Source organism: Pristiophorus japonicus, chromosome 6 (assembly GCF_044704955.1).
Source record: "Pristiophorus japonicus isolate sPriJap1 chromosome 6, sPriJap1.hap1, whole genome shotgun sequence".
In the NCBI taxonomy this organism is placed as follows: Eukaryota; Metazoa; Chordata; class Chondrichthyes; family Pristiophoridae; genus Pristiophorus; species Pristiophorus japonicus.
In genome coordinates, this window is record NC_091982.1 from 168,848,290 (window position 1) to 168,860,705 (window position 12,416).

At 41.9% G+C, this 12,416-nt stretch overlaps 1 protein-coding gene across 3 annotated transcripts in view; it reads left to right on the forward strand.

The window, feature by feature from the left end:
* Nucleotides 1-3,720: 3,720 nt before the first annotated feature.
* ppp2r3a (protein phosphatase 2, regulatory subunit B'', alpha) overlaps nt 3,721-12,416 on the forward strand; it is a 412,397-nt gene continuing 403,701 nt past the window's right edge. For all 3 annotated transcript variants that reach the window (XM_070883364.1, XM_070883366.1, XM_070883368.1), the window contains exon 1: nt 3,721-3,927. The gene's annotated coding sequence lies outside the window, so the exon portion shown is untranslated. The remainder of the gene's footprint in view (nt 3,928-12,416) is intronic.

Below are 12,416 nucleotides of genomic sequence, written 5' to 3' on the forward strand. Positions count from 1 at the left end.
CGCTTCCGTTTGGTCTCATCACAGCCACTGCCAGTGCTTCAACCTAGTAGTAGACAGTGAAAAAGCTCTAGATACAACCTAAACTTGGAATGACAAAAATCTGTAACTCCACTGCTAATTCTTTGTTGACATTCCATGTGGGCACAGTATGGACGTTTCATCTGTCCAAGATTATGTTTTATTAAAATCTTGGTGACGATTATCATTATGAAACTAGGCATGAATATTTTAAAAATTCAGATAAACCTTCACCTCTCCATCTTGTTGGCTTCTCGGAGAATAAAATCCACCCATTCATGTGCAGTGGTAATTCCGTCCTTGTAATACAGTATTCAGTGCCCATTATCATCTGCCTGTCAGCAGGGAAAATTTACTGATGGCTCTTAAAAGAACCTCTCCACAGGAAAATAACTTCTCATGCATATGAAGTGACACGATAAGATTAATTAAATAATAAGTGAAGCATGTAAGATCTTCTTCAGTTCATGAAGATGCTCTTCTGTCAGATCTTTGGGTCAGATCAGAGAATTGACTTAGATTAGAATTCGGTTCCTTTTACCACTCTAATTTTGAAGATTATGGGCAATGTTTCCATCCTGCTTGTCACCACCACATAACATTAGTGTCATGCCTGTGTAACAGCAGTACTATTGAATGACACACAAAAAAAGACAATATTTGAAACTCCTCGTCTCGACCATACAGAGTTTTCACACCACACTAATCTGCTATGACTGAGGAGTGCGAGAGTGGAATACAGAATACCAGTGATGTCTTATATTTTTTTACAGTGCCATTCAGACGATGTAGCAGTGATGCCAAGTACATAGGATGGACTGTAGCAGTGTCAACGCAAGCAGGGAAGTGGAATTGAGGCCAAGATCAGATCAGCCATAATCTTATTGAATGACAGAGCAGGCTCAAGGGACCAAATGGCTTATTCCTGCTTCTATTTCTTATGTTCTTATGTACACAACATATTTTCAAATTAAAACAAAAGCCCTGGTCAGAGCAGAACCCGAACAGCTTCTATGCCATTTCCAACTGAATAATTATTTTAGAAGTTCATATAATGCTCCTTAACTGGGGAGAGGGGGGGGCATGGCCAATCAAACTCCTTATGCCCTGGATTGTTATCCCTCCTGGCACAATAGTGAAGACAGATCTAAAGTACAACATAGACCTTTCATCTGGTGATGTGTAATGGCATAACAGAAAATAAAATAGGCCTTCAGCACCATGTTAGGGACATCTTTCTTAGTATTGTTAAGAGGCAAGCAGGAGAAATTCCTCCACTTTAGTTATTAATATAGTGATGGGGAATTATTCCATATCTTTACTGTATATAAGTTCTGCATGCACATCGAACCAATTTTTAAAAAATGTGTTCATGTGATGTGAGATCGCTGGCGAAGCCAGCATTTATTGCCCATCCCTAATTGCCCTTAAGAAGGTGATGGTGAGCTGCCTTCTTGAACCGCTGCAGTCCGTGTGGTGAATGTACTCCCACAGTACTGTTAAGGAGGGAGTTCCAGGATTTTGTTCCAGCAACGATGAAGGAACGATTATATATTTCCAAGTCAGGATTGTGTGCGACTTGGAGGGGTACTTGCAGATGATGGTGCTCCCATGCGCCTGCTGCCCTTGTCTTTCTAGATGGTGGAGGTTGCAGGTTTAGGAGATGCTGCTGAAGAAGTCGTGGCGAGTTGCTGCAGTGCATCTTGTAGATGGTACACACTGCAGCCACGGTGCGCTGGTGGTGGAGGGAGTGAATGTTTAAGGTGCTGGATGGGGTGCCAATCAAGCGGGCTGCTTTGTCCTGGATGGTGTCGAGCTTCTTGAGTGTTGTTGGAGCTGCACTTATCCAGGCAAGTGGAGAGTATTCCATCACACTCCTGACTTGTGCCTTGTAGATGATGGAAAAGCTTTAGAGCTAAGGAGGTGAGACACTCGCCGCAGAATACCCAGCCTCTGAGCTACTCTTGTAGCCACAGTATTTATATGGCTGGTCCAATTTCTGGTGACCCAGGATGTTGATGGTGGGGGATTCGGCGATGATAATGCTGTTGAATGTCAAGGGGAGGTGGTTAGACTCTCGTTTGTTAAAGGTAGTCATTGTCTGGCACTTGTGTGGCGCGAATGTTAATTGTCACTTATCAGCCCAAGCCTGAAAGTCGTCCCAGTCTTGCTGCATGCGGACATGGACTGCTTCATTATCTGAGGAGTGGCGAATGGAAACGAACACTGTGTAATCATCAGCGAACATCCCCACTTCTGACTTTATGATCGCTGCCCTGATTAACTCCTGCAGCGATGTCCTGGGGTTGTGATGATTGACCTCCAACAATCACAACCACCTTCCTTTGTACTAGGTATGAATCCAGCCAGCGGAGAGTTTTCCACCCTGATTCCTATTGACTTCAATTTTATTAGGGTTCCTTGAAGCCACACTCAGTCAAATGCTGCCTTGATGTCAAGGGCTGTCATTCTCAACTCCCCTCTGCAATTCAGCTCTGTTGTCCATGTTCGGACCAAGGCTGTAATGACGTCTGGCGCCCAGTAGTCCTGGGGGAACTGAAATTGGGCATGAGTGAGAAGTTTGTTGTTGAGTATGTGCCGCTTGATAGCACTATCAATGTATGTGGTGTGAAGCTTCATACTGTGCGCAAGACACAAGCGGACTATTGAACTAAAGTACCTTGTTATGCCCATCATCATCTGTTTAGCTGACCATTATATCAATCACTGTTTTCAGTCTCTGTTCTACAAGAAGTTTATACTTTATAAAAGAGAACATGATAATTTATTTATTTAGTAGGCATTGTTCATCTACATTGCTGCAGATCACCGGTTTGCTTCATTGTTACACAACGGGGTGAAAGATATGAGGACTACCCATTTGGAAGCAATTATGTCTAGCTCTTCAAGTTATTCAGTGGAGAAGTGTGCTGTCTTGAGTGGAATTAAGCCACACAAACCAGGAGGGCCCCAGATTCAAACTCCGGTCTTTACTGAGTTTACTGATTTTGGCCAGGGTAGTGTGACAGATGCCCTCAGCACCCTTGGGTTAGTCACAACAAAAATCAGCCACAATTCTCGTTCCAGATCACTAACCAATGGCCCCCACTGGAAAGTATGTGTGTGATGACATCAGGTGAGGGGCTCCACTGAGATGCCCCCTGTGGTTGAACAGTCTGTGAGCACTCACTCTCTAGCCTCATGCCTGAAGAATGGTTGAATTACTAGGTGCTGGCTAGCAGGCGTGGTCCCATATCTCAGCAGAGTCAGGAGAGTAAGGTAACTTGAAAAATAAAATAAAAATAATTTGAGTTATTTCGACTCCCAAAAAGAAATTGGTCATGATACTACTTGTATTCTTTATGAAACCTGACTGCTACACATTGCCTCAAAGAGTTAAAATAAATACCTTCTGCCATACACACAGCTTTTGGTTTGATCTGTTGAAAGCCATTTTTAGAGTACGTTTATAATAGATCAGCCTAAACTGGTTTTTAAATCCTAGTGTGTACAACTCTATCTCCAGCCAAGTCATGTGCTGCTCTCAGTGTCGCTCCAAAGTTTCCATACTCTGATTGGCTGTCATTAACTCCCCCAGAGGACCCCCTCACCACCACCACCACCACAATCCAGAGTCCCTCTGAGAGCTCTCCTCTACGGCATCTGCCTGCCTGTCTATGACTCTCACAGTTAGAATGGAATGAATTAAGAGTTTCAGCAGTGTTCTGTAGTCGGCCCGTAGAGGTTGTCAGTGGAAGTCTGTTCCACCCTTTTTTACAGACACCTCACCCAGAAAAGAAAGTAAAAGTCCCGAGGCAACAGCAGGGGCAGTCTCAAGTCCTTTCTCTTTTTCTAAAACTGTAGTCCCTTCATCAACTGAGCAGGAAGAATATCACTGAAAGTTAAAGGGTATGTGTACTATGCTTTTTTATGTTATCTGAGCTTTCTCCTTTATATTTACCTCAGACTTGAGTGTTGGTCACTGCTTTATTCAAAGGAACTGGAGCAGCAGTGCTGCTTTGCTTGTACTTATTGTGCCCATGAAAAAATCCTTTGTGAAAATCTGTGTTAAAGAGGGATCACAGTGACATGACATTTATACTTATTGCTCCAGGCTTGTTTTACTTTAAGTGCAGGAGAAAATTAAGTTAGATGAAGTAGAACTTCAACAGTAGAGTTACAGGGGCTATGTATCTGTATTTCTGATTTCTAAAGATAGAATTAAACAACCTTAATTATACTATTTTGCACATACTTATGCTAATGATTGTACTGTGTTGAATCCTGTCTATGTTTTTTTTTAATTGAAGTACTATTATCACAGTATTGTAGAAACAAGTTTAGTGCTGGGCTGTGTGAATAGTTTCGGTGTTGGCCTGATGATCGGATTTGAAAGCAATTCTGTGCACATGCATGGATAAATTTATAAGTGTGCTTCAGTTATTTGTTTAATGTAGGGATTTTGAACTGGTCTCACCTCAAGCACGGGTCTGCTTGCCAATACACACAGTGCTGTCGGGTCTGATTTTTGCTGTGTCACATCGAGAGCTATCTCCATTTACACAATATAGTTAGGGCAACAAAACATAAACAAGTGTACCTGATGTTCAGCTGCATGAAATAGTGTTATGCGGGATAGTGAGCAGGATCCACGTGAACAAAGTCTCTGTTCCTCTACAGTCCACAACATATTGTGTATGCCCCCAGTAATATGTGCAATGAGTTTTATATGTATATATATTTATAGAATAATTGAATGTCTAGCTACAAGACTGTAACTTAATCGAGGGGGTTCAGATGACATCATAAAAAGCAACAGTGTAGCCCAAGCAGTTTATAAATGTTATCTGAAACCCTCACTTAAGTACTAGTGTTAGCCTTTACCTGACTCCCTGGTATCTGATATTTAAAGGGGCACTGTCTTCATTTCAAAGTGTTTGGCAAACCTTTACCCATTTGGTTATAAACCTGTGTTGTTGTGCTATAATTCACATCAGGACACTTGCAGATAACACCCGGTTGATGAAAAGAGAACTCATGTCTTCTGACTCTTTCCATTCCCTAAACAAAAAAAAGAATGACCAACATTTGTTCGTGATGACAGTGCCCCTTTAACAACTGTGTGGAGCTTTATCTTTTATAATTTGTAAAAACTTCAATTTTCCTCCTCATTTCTTATCTGAATGCCATTCACAGAAAGGAATTATATTGTATCATACTTCCATTCTTCTAGGTTTATTGAGAAAATGATATGCAGTACATTATGGGATGAAGTACCGGCATAATGTAAAGAGGCATCTGCATTTTTCTGAGATTCACCTTTATATTAATGTTGTCAATGTTCATTTTTGTGTCCACGTCAGACGTTCATGCCTGGCTTAATAACCATGTGTCAAAACCTGCACAGTTATTTCTAAGATGTAAGACTGTTCAGGATGCTTCAGTTGCTGGGGATGTTGGACTTGGGTTGCAATCTGTTTTGCCATATGCGTTCTATCTGTTGGTGCCACATCTTTGTGTGTGTCTGTGGATGCTGGTGGGTGTAATGGTGTGTGAAGGACACGTGAGGAGGGACTTAGTTATTGCATGTGGGAGGAGCTGCTAGCCAAGCTCCAAAGGTCGTAGTAATTAGATTCTGTTGAATCTCTCTGAGGAAATGTCTGAGAGGAATTAATTACATATTGTGGTTATAAGAAAACAGTTCCATGGAGAAAGCGCCTGTTATGATTAATAACTCCGGGGCGATTCTGTTCACTGTGCAGTGCTGGCTCGGTGCAGAGCTGGTACAGAGTGTAGAGAGCTTCTGTCCTGCCTTTTCTGTGTGCCCCTGTGACTGTGACCAGTGCCTGCCGATTCTTGTTCAATTCAAATACTTTGCAAGATTAATTTGTAGGGAAAGGACTTAAAGACGTTATAAAACTAAATGCCCTTTAGGCAGGATAACCAAGTCTCGACAGGACTGTACCTGCATCAGGAAAGTTTTAACTTTGGCGCCTTAGGATACAATGTTACAAAAATACTAGGCGAGGTCCAGTAATTGGACTCTGTCAAACAATTGCTCTGCACAAAACTTCTCGCATGCTGGATTTTTCCTCGGAATTTGTGATAAGGGTTGCGAAAGGGTTAGCACGAGGACAACGACAGTGAAGTTTACAAAGTTAATGAGAAGAGAAGTTCAGAAGATGTGAAACGAGAAAAAGAAAATGCTGGAAACGCATTGAATTACAAAGAATTAAAGCACAGAGACAGGCTATTCGGCCCAACAACTCTATGCTGTTTATGCTCCACACAAGCCTCCGCCCACTGTATTTCATCTCACCCGATCAACGCCCAGCAGGTCAGGCAGCATCTGCGGAGACAACAGACAAGTTGATGTTTATGGGTAAGAACCCTTTGTCACAAACTGGGAAAACGTCCAGAGTTTGGGGCTATGCTAAAATGACCCTCCAGCTTTATTGTGGTCACTACATGTATATTGATGGAAGAGCCAGTAAAGGGAGCATAGCAAATAACATTTCAGGGCACCGAAGAGAAATCTATAACAATATTAGGTTACCTGGAGGTATCCTCTTTTAGATATTGGCCAATATTTGACATGCGGTCAAAATGGGCCCAAAGGCAGAGGTGCGATGGCTAGGCACGCCGGTCTGAAGCCTGAGTTAAATTAGGCTCCGGGCCGCATTTAAATGCGGCTGGCTCTCACGCACGGAGCTGCGGAACAGGTCAGGTCTGGTGGGGCGATCCGTGGGGCTCCACAAACCTGCTGACAGCGGGCTGAAGTCATTTTGTGGACTCGGGGGGAACTCTCTCCTGAGCTGCGAAATAAAAATCACTTTAGCCTATTTTGTTGAGCAGCCTCCAGCGGTCCCTTTAAGGAGTGGTGGTTAGACTGCTCAATGTCCGGTACAGGTAGGTTGAGCATGCTCAGCGCAAGCTCCGCCCATTTGTACCTGAATTTCAATCAGTGTCTTAATAGGACCCTAATTTTCATCTTTAAGCAGCCTTACACCTGTTTCAAGTGGCCGGGCTACTCTGCTATTTACAGGCCTCGCTGAATATCGTGGGCCTTTGGCACAAATGGGATGGACGAGGGTTGAATCTCTCCCCAGATGTGTCTAGCTTGGGCCACTACAGTTAACAAAAAGACAAAGAAGTATTGGAAATGAGTCAAAGAAATGGAATCAGGACCATACCGGGTCTGACCTCAATGAATTATGAAGAGACATTAAGGGAGCGAATGCTGCTTCTATTGAAACAAAAAAGACAAATGGGACAAGAGAGGCACAGCCTTAGATTTTTAAACTGTGCAGGAATCAGCAGGATGCATGGGAGGAAGCTATTTATGTGAAAAAGAGAAAAGGAGGATGTGATTATAAGCTGCGGAAATCTCAGTCCAAACCTAACTTCAGCAGTAACTACTTCCCACTTAAAGCTATCAGTGTGTTGTAGGCTGGCACTTGACTTTAGAATGTTCTGTGACAGTCACAGGAAATGAACTGGAATTTCTGAGGTCATGAGTCCCACTCTGTTAAGGGACAGAGATTCATGCAAAGGTGGTCTAGATTGCTGACTTAAATTACTAGCTGTGCTCTGTCACAGCAATTTCCAGGCAGGGTGGATGTGCCAAGGCTATTAGTGGTAAAGCAGGACAAATTGGATTTGATTTTTTTGTATTACATTGTTTTATGAGAAAATGGAGAAATAAATTCAAATGAAATTCCTAGTAGAAATCCAACTTTTCTTATGGCACTATTTTCAACATGGCATCCCCTAAATTGGTTAATGTAAGGGTTAAAGATCACCACTTCGCAAAGTCATATTCTTACCTTTATAATGATCATGGTTTATGGTCCCCCTCCCCTCCTCCTGGATAGAACTCTTAACTTTCCATTACATCAACAGTCTGAATAGGATAATAACATACAATAATGCTGCCTGTAGATCTGTTGTGTAAGCGCGCTGTAAAATGTTTGACAAGGTCCAGTACCAAAAGATGGCCTGGTAATGGCAAGTGGCAAGCAAGGTATGAGGTAACAGAGTGCTGATGGGGGCAATGGAGTTGATGTGATACATGGACTTCCAAAAGACGTTGGATAAAATGCCACATAATAGGCTTGCCAGTAAAATTGAAGCCCATGGTATAAAAGGGACAGTGGCAGCATGGATACGAAATTGGCTAAGTGACAGGAAACAGAGAGTAGTGATGAACGGTTGTTTTCTGGACTGGAGGAAGGTATACAGTTGTATTCCCCGGGGTCGGTACTAGGACCACTGCTTATCATAATAAAAATTAATGACTTGGACATGGTGTACAGGGCACAATTTCAAAATTTGCAACTGACATAAAACTCGGAAGTCTAGTGAACAGTGAGGAGCATAGTGATAGACTTCAAAAGGACAGAAACAGGCTGGTAGAATGGGCGGACATGTGGCAGATGAAATTTAACATAGAAAAGTGGAAAGTGATGTATTTTGATCGGAAGAATGAGGAGAGGCAATATAAACTAAAGAGTACAATTCTAAAGGGGGTGCATGCACAGAGAGACCTGGGGGTATATGTGCACAAATCGTTGATGGTGGCAGGGCAAGTTGAGAAAGCGGTTAAAAAGGCTTATGGGATCCTGTGTTTCATAAATAAAGACATAGAGTACAAAAGCAAGGAAGTTATAATGAAGCTTTATTAAACATTGGTCCGACCTCAACTGGAGTATTGTATTCAATTCTAGGCACCACACTTTAGGAAGGATATGAAGGCCTAAGAGAGGTTGTAGAAAAGATTTACGAGAATGGTTCCAGGGATGAAGGACTTCAGTTACATGGATAGACTGGAGAAACTGGAGTTGTTCTCCTTAGAGCAGAGAAGGTTGAGAGGAGATTTGATCGAGGTGTTCAAAATCATGAGGAGTTGAGACAGAGTAGATAGAGAGAAACTGTTCCCATTGGCGGAAGAGTCAAGAACCAGAGGACACACATTTATGGTGATTGACAGAAGAACCAAAGGCGACACAAGGAAAAACTTTTTTATACAGCGAGTGGTTAGGTTTGGACTGAGAGGATGGTGGACGCAGATTCAATCGTGGCTTTCAAAAGGGAATTAGATAAGTACCTGAAGGAAAAATAAATTGCAGAGCTATGGGAAATGGGCAAGGGAGTGGGACTAGTTGAAGTGCTATTGCAGAGAGCCGGCATGGGCTGGACGGTTTGAACAGCGGCCTCCTGTGCTGTAACCATTCTATGATTCTATGATTCTAAAGCGACACTACACAAATGGCTTTTTACCTCGACATGACTTCTTTGTAACCCAGCCACAAATATAAGATTTCAGACCAATTAACCTTCAAAGGAAAACTAAGGGTTAGATTTTGAACTGGCCGCTGGGATGTAAAACTGGTGTTGCTGATCAGCTGCCCGTTTTACACCTAAACGATAAGTTAAAAGTCTACCCCTCAACCATAGTTGTAACTATGATTTGGGTGAAAGGGCCTAACAATCATTTTTTGTGCTATGTCCGGAATTTAATATAGCGCCTTTCACAACCTCAGGACGTCCCAAAGCACTTTACAGACTATTAAGTACTTTTGAAGTGTACTCACTGTTGTGCTGTTGCTAGTAGGTAGAATTACATGAAGCTCACATAACTTTCGTAAAATAAGCTTTTACCATTATGGATGTTTATTGAGAAACAATGATGTAATTGAGAACAGGAAATGTCCCCGTTAAGTGGGTCTTGTCAGTAAAAATAAACAGTGAAGCCTTTGAGTTAATTTCAAATGTAACTCAATAAAGTTTATTAATAAAATTGTTGGCAAAAGTTGCGGCGTCAAAACTTCCTCTCGGACTCAAGAATTACTTGCAGCAGGAAGTTCCTGTCCTTAATTGCATTGTCATCTAATCAACAATGATGAAGAGTGATGATAGCTTGGCGGATGGATCTTATTGAACGATGTGCACTCTCTTGCCCGGGCAGCATCAGCAAGCAGAATGGTAGCAGCTTTCAACTTACTGCAGCATCCCTCTAATTCAAGGCACAGAGATACCTTACTGGACATTGTCAAAACCCACATCAAAATCAGTACACATGAGTAGAAGTTTGAAATTTGGCTGTGAAGCCAGTACTCATTAGATAGTGATATACCACTAACACATAGAAAATCAGTACTGTAGATATGTTGAAAGTAATTTTTTAATGAAACATAATGATCTCATTAAGTTGTCAACATCCATATCTGGTACAGACCAGGATTTAAAACAGACTGACAAACTGTGGATGGCATAATGGGCCAACAAAAAATCACCATTTGCAGTTTATGGTGCAGTTCGAGTTGAATCCTGATTGAAAATCTCGCAAATGAGCAGTGATTACCTGGGCAGTTCTTCACTCTCCATAATCTTCTGAAGTTCATGCCGGGAGCAAAGCAAAGTAAGGAAAGCACAATTTTTGGCCATTTTGGTTTTAAATGATTGAATTTAACAGTGTTGACATGGGAAATGTAAGTGGTTATTTCAGCAGAATTGCCTTTTCCCTCCAATTGTATCCCAACCTTTCTTGAAGGCGTTGACTTGTTGGGTACAGTTCCACTTATACGTCACCTACTAGTACCTACCCTAATGGCCATCCTTCCTGCGTGAGCCGAGACAGCGAGCAGATTATTTCACCATGGAGAGTATCCCGGCTGAATCTGATCCTGTCCTCACCCGATGCCCACGTGATCACACCTTCCAGCAGAGTTCACTGATGAGGAATGGGACGCCTGATTGATTTCTCCCTCGGTAGCCCTGAGGTGCTGAAGTAAGTTGCAGTGCCCGTACAGCTGCCTTGATTGAGAATGGCTAATTCAGCACTGATCAGCAATAAAACCTGAGACTTTTGTAAGCTGTTTGGCTCAGTTATACACAAAGTATTAATACAGAGGACTTAATATCTGAGGCATTTGGGAAGTTTAGCACTGGCTTGTCATTGGGTACAGGGTACAACATGTGATTAAGAAGCACAGAATTCTAGTGAAAATGGAGACTCGGTGCTATACTAAGTTTGTTGGTCTATCGTGTAGTAATGTCCAATGACTGATAATGTATGAAATAACTTGCATAAATAGCTGTCTCAGTGTGAGTAATGCAGAGTGTAATGTTTTATTTTGATGCCTCTTGGTGAATTCTATTATATTGTAACAGACATGATAAAACCCTGACTGGAATTTAAACTGTTCCCATAAATAATCAAACTCCAATAGTTCAGTAAATGCAGCAACCTGCCAATGGCCAGAGAACTGTGAACTGAATAGGGTGACATAATCCGATAAAGGTAACTCCGTTTGATATATTAGTTAGGTACTCTAGTCAAGTTGGTAGTTAAAGAATATGCCGGTCAATCAGATGCGAGGGGAATAGGCTGGCTCTCTATTATACGAGAGCTGTGCAGCTACCAGAGACCAGTAATGATTGTGTCCCCTGCTCTAGTAACAACATTTGAGATTAAAATGACTTGTGTTTGGTTAGCTGTTTCAACTTGCTGAGTGACGAGAACCACGAAGGTCCAAGCTCTTACAATGTATATGCATGAAAGCAATAAATCATTGTAAAGAAATAGAACTGTGATAGTGGGAATAGCAACACTGTTAATGTTATGCCATGGTAGCATCAACAATAGCTCGGATTTTGCGGTGGGTAATGATGGCGAACTGTCAGCATTTGCCATCATTAGCCCTCTGAAACTGACCGCAACATCAGTATTTAGCACATGCGCATCTAAATGCGTAAATCCTGAAGTAGCGGTCAATTGTTCACTGCTTCAACACAGGTTGTGCTGTGGCTGCCGCTCCCACCCCCACTTCCCCCTCCCCCTCCCACACCCTCCCTGTCCCCCCGCTCCCTCTACCTCATAGCCGGCAATCAGTGTAATCAGGTGTAACTGGGGTTTTAACAACCATTCTGGCCCTGAAAAGCTAATGTTTATATGGGTAGAATGTCAAATTTCTCCATTATGATAAAAAATTACAATTAAAAAATATATATATTTTTTAATAAGTTTGTTCATGATATTTCAGCTTCTACCTTAACCCCAACCTTTATTTTGCTCTGTGTATCATTTTTAAAAAGTGAGGATAAAAGGTGCTTTTTATTTCCTGTTTTGCTGTCTGTAAAACTTCTTCAATGTGACGTCACTGCAGCATCGACATAGGCATCTCCTATTCACAGCGCTACAATCAATCACACGTCGAGAAACCTCAAGTTTTGTTTCGCTGCTGACTGCAAATTACGGGCCGTTATGTTAGTTTGCTTTTGTCTGTGTTGATGGATTTATGTGTACCAGGGAATGATCATTTTTTGCAATTTGCAGATTTGCCAAAATCATAAATTCAAATAAAGAAAAGCACTTACATGAAAGAGTTAAGATTATG